Below are 6,000 nucleotides of genomic sequence, written 5' to 3'. Positions count from 1 at the left end.
AGGCGCCAATGTACTAAGTCTAGCCGTAGCCCTTTAGGCAATTCTATACTGGTCGCAGGCCCTTATCTGACTGACTATACCCGCAACATTGCCTTATATATTGGCGTTTTCTTAGTCATATCTAAAATCATTCATTCATCTTATAATATAAGTTCTTAATTCAAGAAAATCACAAACATAAAGCAAAGCAAACACAGAAGTCGAAATCAACATTATTCTTTTTAGACAATCAGATGTTTTAGCCTAATGATTCCCCGTTACATATCTTATGGCACACTGACTTGGTCGAGTGTGGTGGCTTAGAAATGCCACAGCCTCCTCTCCCTTAACCATGGCCAAAACGGGGTCCACAACCACGGTTATAGTGATTCCTATGTCCATGGTCGTATAAGGTGGTTTGGCTATGCCCACGTCCTTTCCATCCATCACGGTTACAGCCATATGGTTTATCATGATGGACATGGTTGCTTTCTTTAGATTTTTTTTTTCTGTAGCCTCATTGGCTTAGGGTTGGCGAGTAATCATTATTGCCATGTATCTATTACTTTCACTTGCATTATTGTCCTCGATGATACATTCACCGAGGCCCTTTGATTTCAGGAGAATCTCTGTGTCTAATGCCCATTGTAAATAATTATCTCCAACGAGATTTAGGGCAGCATAATCTAGATTGCTGATTTTCGACATCTGTAATCATATATCACTCAATCTTTATAAGAAAATAAATCGTGTGACCAAGTAAACAATCGAGTTAATGCATTCCTAATAAACAAGCCACACGACTATATGGGTGATGTGAGGCCACACGGTCTAGGTGATGTATGATGCGGCCAAGCAAGCAATCAAGTAATGATCAATGCATCAGTAAGTAAGCCACACAGCTATGAGGGTTTAATGCAATACAATCAAGGCCACACGGTCATACAGTCATGATGCAAGCAAATAGGCCACACGGCTAGATAGATATATGATGCATACGATCTTAGCTTTCAGATTCTATATGTGATCAAGGTGATATGATGTATGCAAGCCACACGGCTATGATAGTAAGGTGCAATAAAGGCCACACGGCCAAGCTATGATGCAAACAATCTATGTTGATCCAGTTAGGGTTTTATCATCTTAGCAATACAAAATGTGGCTAGGGTTTCAGATTTTATGAGAATCAAAATAATCCAGCGCCTTAGCTTTAAAGACATCAATTAGATCAGTCAAAATAATAAGAATCAAACCTAAACTCAATTTGGATCAATATCATGCGATTTAGGGTTTCAAGGCCCTTAGGGATTCAAATTCGAGATTTAGGGTTTCAGATTCAATATGCAATCAATCTAGCTGACTTAACTCACAATCAATAGAATCAATCAAGCAAGCAAGCCTTATGGCTAAGGTTTATGCCTCACGGCCAAGAAGAAGCCACACGGCCATGAGGAAGCCACACAACCAAAACAGGAAAACAAGCCGCACGGCTAATGATTCAATTCAGGATCAATGCATATAGTTTGTTGTGTAATTGCAATCCTAGAATAGATGCATTCTATCAGTTTATACAAGGTACTCAACACAAGCAAGCTAATCGGCCAAGCAAAGAATAATCATACTTGATTTCAATTTCAATTTCAATACCATCCTAACATGAGATTCTAAGCGCAATTGCAATCAATAAATGTGATTAGGTTTAGGTATGAATGCAACAAGGCCACACGACCACAAGTATGATTATGTCTAGAACAATTTAACCTAATCATATAGTTTCAGATTTTGATTTTTAAACAATCTAAACTAGATCATTAGGGTTTTGATTTAAACAAGCCAATTACCTCAGATTCAAGATTCAAGTTTAAACAATCCTAATCATAGTTCTAGGTGATAAATCAATCAAACAAAAAATTTTAAAATCCAAACAATTAAAATCGATTTTTCAAATTAGGGTTTTGGGAATTCGATTTGATCTTAGATCAAGGGAGTTTAATTTTGAGATTCAAAACCTTTAAGGTTCTGATTTTAATTGATCAATGGATCAAATCTCGATTTTAGGGTTTGGATCGAACTTATAAAGCTTCGATTTACTCATAGGGTATCGATCTATTATCCTATGGCTTTCATCCTTTTAGAGATTATATTTTAGGGTTTCAATCTTTACAAAACAACCAGATTCGATTCATGTTTTCAGAATTCAAATTACCTTTAGGTTTTGAAGGTTGTAGAACCGGACCACCAAGAGAACCTCGAGCTGGACGGGACACGAGCTGGAACAAGCTGGAACGCGAGCTGCAGTTGTACGGGATGTAAGCTGAGAACGGATGGAGCTGAGGCTGAGTTCGTCTAGTATCAGGAACGCCTTAGGGCTGGGGCTGATCGGATGAACACGAGCTGGAACGCTTGCAAGAACAGATTAGGGTTCGTCGGGTTCGGATTAGGGTTCCAAAGCAAATCGGCACGCACTGTATCGGTACGTGAGGGCGCGTCGGTGGTCAGAGTGACAAACGGTTTGCACTGACTGATTCGTCTTGGCAAGAGCTTCGATTTGATATCTTGATCGTTTTCTGGGTCCTCACGGTTTGGGAGAACGACCTCTTTGAAGTTTCGAGGTAGATTCTTTTTGTTTAGGGTTTTAGGGGTTTGGTTTAGGTTCAGGGTGTTAGAGGCTATTGTGCTGATAACGTGTTGTAAAACGAAGGTTTTAGGTCTGAATATTTATGTGTTTTATTAATGAATAAGAGATCTCTTTATATAAGGGTTACATGAGAGATAAATAAAAATACATAAATGGAAAGATTACAAATCATAAACATAGATAGATGAAATAGGAAAATTAGAAAAATGGAAAGTCTCTAGCCGACTTTCCCTCTCTCTCCATGCCGCTGCCGCCGCCTCTCTCTCTAGGGTTTGGACCGTCTCTCTCTCTAGGGTTTGGGCCGGTTATGGACCGGGCCGGTTATGGACATCCACAAATTGATTTATAACAACTAATGTATATCTGAAACTTGATAATACAAATAATCTACCTAATCTAAAACAAGAAAAAGCTACAGAAACTCTAAACAACAAACATATATAATCATCTCTCATGTTTCTTGAATCCCCATCATACACCATACATCTTCAAAGCTTTGCTCAAACTCTGCATTACATTGTAGGCATGGTAAGATCTTCTGAGTTCAATGATGGAACCAACCTGTAGAAACCAATCAACAGAGATATCAACAAACATGAAATCAGAATGGTTTAAGTGAATGATACTGAATGGAGAAAGAACACTTACGATGATTAAAACCGACGTAAACCTGATATGCTGCGTAGATTGAGGTCAAGTACACTAGATGTTGTTGCCAAAAAGCTCAACAGTAGACCTCCTGATTCAAATCAAAACCAAAGCAAAACTTGGTTATAATGAGCAAAGTCTACAATGCAACAACGACAACTTAGCTTTATCCCAAAATCTGGTTGATGCTTGTATCTTCGTTAGGTACTCGATTGTGGCTTTCCCAGGCTTTATGTTTGGTATTCTCGCTCCCATTTTGTTTAAATAATCGGCTATTTCCTTAGGCAAGTTGGCCTACATGAAAAAACAACTAATCATGTTTAATGTTCATAGAAGATTGAAACTCAGACTGAAAAAAAAGAAGAGTAAGTAACACTCACAATGTCAAAGATGTTGAAGAGAAACACGAAAAACGCATAGACTGAGTAGTAAACCCATGACGGTGCCCCAACTGTGCTTTCGGGGTTTAATATCTCCTTCACGTGTAACAAGAAAGCCGAACCAACAATGCTAAAAAACAATAAATTAAATCATCTTATTAGACAAACTTAAGATGGTAAATACACCAAACGAAGCAATAATGTTTCAAACATAATATTGTAGCTTTATCTTCCTGCATCCCTCAGTAACAACAACAGCGAACATAGTTACTACCGTGAAAATGCCCAGCACGCCCAACAAGTAAGGCAACCAATTCGTAAAACTTCCTGCAGAAAACAAAACAATGGCTCTCTCTTCTTATAAATCAATTGAGTAGAGATAGTTGCTTCCAGGAGGCATGTTGGGTATAATGTAAAGACTTAACCATACGTTCTGGATACATGGAGTAAGAAAAAACAAAGGTACCGGAGATTTGATTAAGCTTCTTGTGTAAGGTCTCTGTGTAGCCCGTCAATATTCCCACACAAATCGACGATCGAAACGAGAGAAGACGGAGGATCGAAACAGAGAAGACGGACGATCGGTGGTGGGTTTCGTCACGGAGAAGACGAGAACGAAGATGGAGGATTGGTGGTTGTTTCGATCGGTCCTCGGTTTCGATCCTTCGTCACAGACGGAGAAACCAAGAGACGAAGACCAAGAGCAAAAATGAAGAAAGAGAGAAAAGAAAATAGAAAAAAAAATATTTTCCCTCTTGTGTTGACACGTGGGTTCTAAAATCCCTTAATAATCGATCACCAAATTCCCCATCTAAGGATCGGTAATAAATACCTTATTTATTTTGTTTTCATTTAATTAAATCACTTATTACCATTAAAAACTCATTAAAGATCAGAGATAAACATGGTCTAAGATTAAATTATTTTATATTGCTAAAAGAGTGTGGTCAAATAATTTTTTTTTTTGACTGAGTGGTCAAAAAAATTAGTGAACTAGTTTGCATGAATATAGAATATTATATTTTGTTATTTTAAGGAAGGTCCAATACAGCCATACAGGCATGCACATTCATGCATATATATATAGTGGTAATATATTTGAAACCGTGTTAACTTTTTGTGTGTGTGGTATTAAAAAAAAAAACTTTTTGTGTGAGTTTGGTATAATAATTTGAAGCTCCACGCTACTGAATTGAATCCAGCCGTAATATGATGCGTTTTGGGCTACATATAAGTATATTTGATTGATCTTATTCGTAGCTGATTATTGATTTGTAGAAAATTTCTTCCCAATACGTACCACTTCACGATCCTCACTTTAAAACTATATTGACACTAACTAAAAATGGTTTAATTTGTAGAGTTAACATTTCATGATGATAAATATTTAATTAACATATATTCGAAATTCTGAACTCCACTTTGAAGTTTTATGTTGAGAGTTGGATTTGAAATTTTGATCAGTGAGAATCGATTAATTGTTTTATATGGTTTTATCGTTTAATCATACACTATTTTTAGTAAAGCATTTGCTGTCAGAAACTCAATAATACGACAAGAACATGATCGACTATAGTGGTTGTTTCTCATAAAAAATAATCAAATATTGTCCATTTTGTTAGACTTTCACATTTTTAATAGGCAGACGTTTACAATTATATAGCACGTCACAAAGTTGTCAAAGTAAATGAAATATGAAAAATCACGAAAGACATTTTAATGAGATGTTTTTTTTTTTTTTTTTGTAAAAGGGCTTCATTTTAATGAGATGTTAATATTCGAACTTTTGTAGAAGAGCCTAGAAAAAGGTTGAACATAACGATATAAGTTTGTATGGGTCTAAAAGTCGACCGTTAATGGCACTTAATTAGGTTTTGTCGGTAACAAAAGAAGAAACAATCAAAGGAAAACAATCTTTTAAAATTAGAAAGTTGTAACTGCAGTCGTGGAAATTGTAAACGACGTTGAAATGCAGATAAATAATTTAAAATATCCTTCGTTTTTGTAATAATGCAGTTCTTCTATATTATCCGGCGTTTATAAGATTTTTTTATAGTGATTGTTATGAGTTATTATTGAGGATATACACCCAAGATATTCCTATATATTCACTTGTAATCTATTATGTTAATATTCCTTTAATATTGGTGTACATACCGTAGGACATTAGGTCATCTAGCGTGTATATATACTTCGGGTCTTTGACCTTGATCAATACAAGAAACTCTTCTACATACCTTCTAGTTTCTTGACATGGTATCAGAGCTTTAAACACAAATACTTAGCTTTGGTCTTTTGAAATTTTTCGTTCTCTTCTCTTTGACTCGAAACTATGGGAAGCAACGACGGCGATGA

This window comes from Brassica napus, chromosome C4 (assembly GCF_020379485.1).
Source record: "Brassica napus cultivar Da-Ae chromosome C4, Da-Ae, whole genome shotgun sequence".
NCBI lineage: Eukaryota > Viridiplantae > Streptophyta > Magnoliopsida > Brassicales > Brassicaceae > Brassica > Brassica napus.
This window is presented reverse-complemented; position numbering follows the sequence as displayed.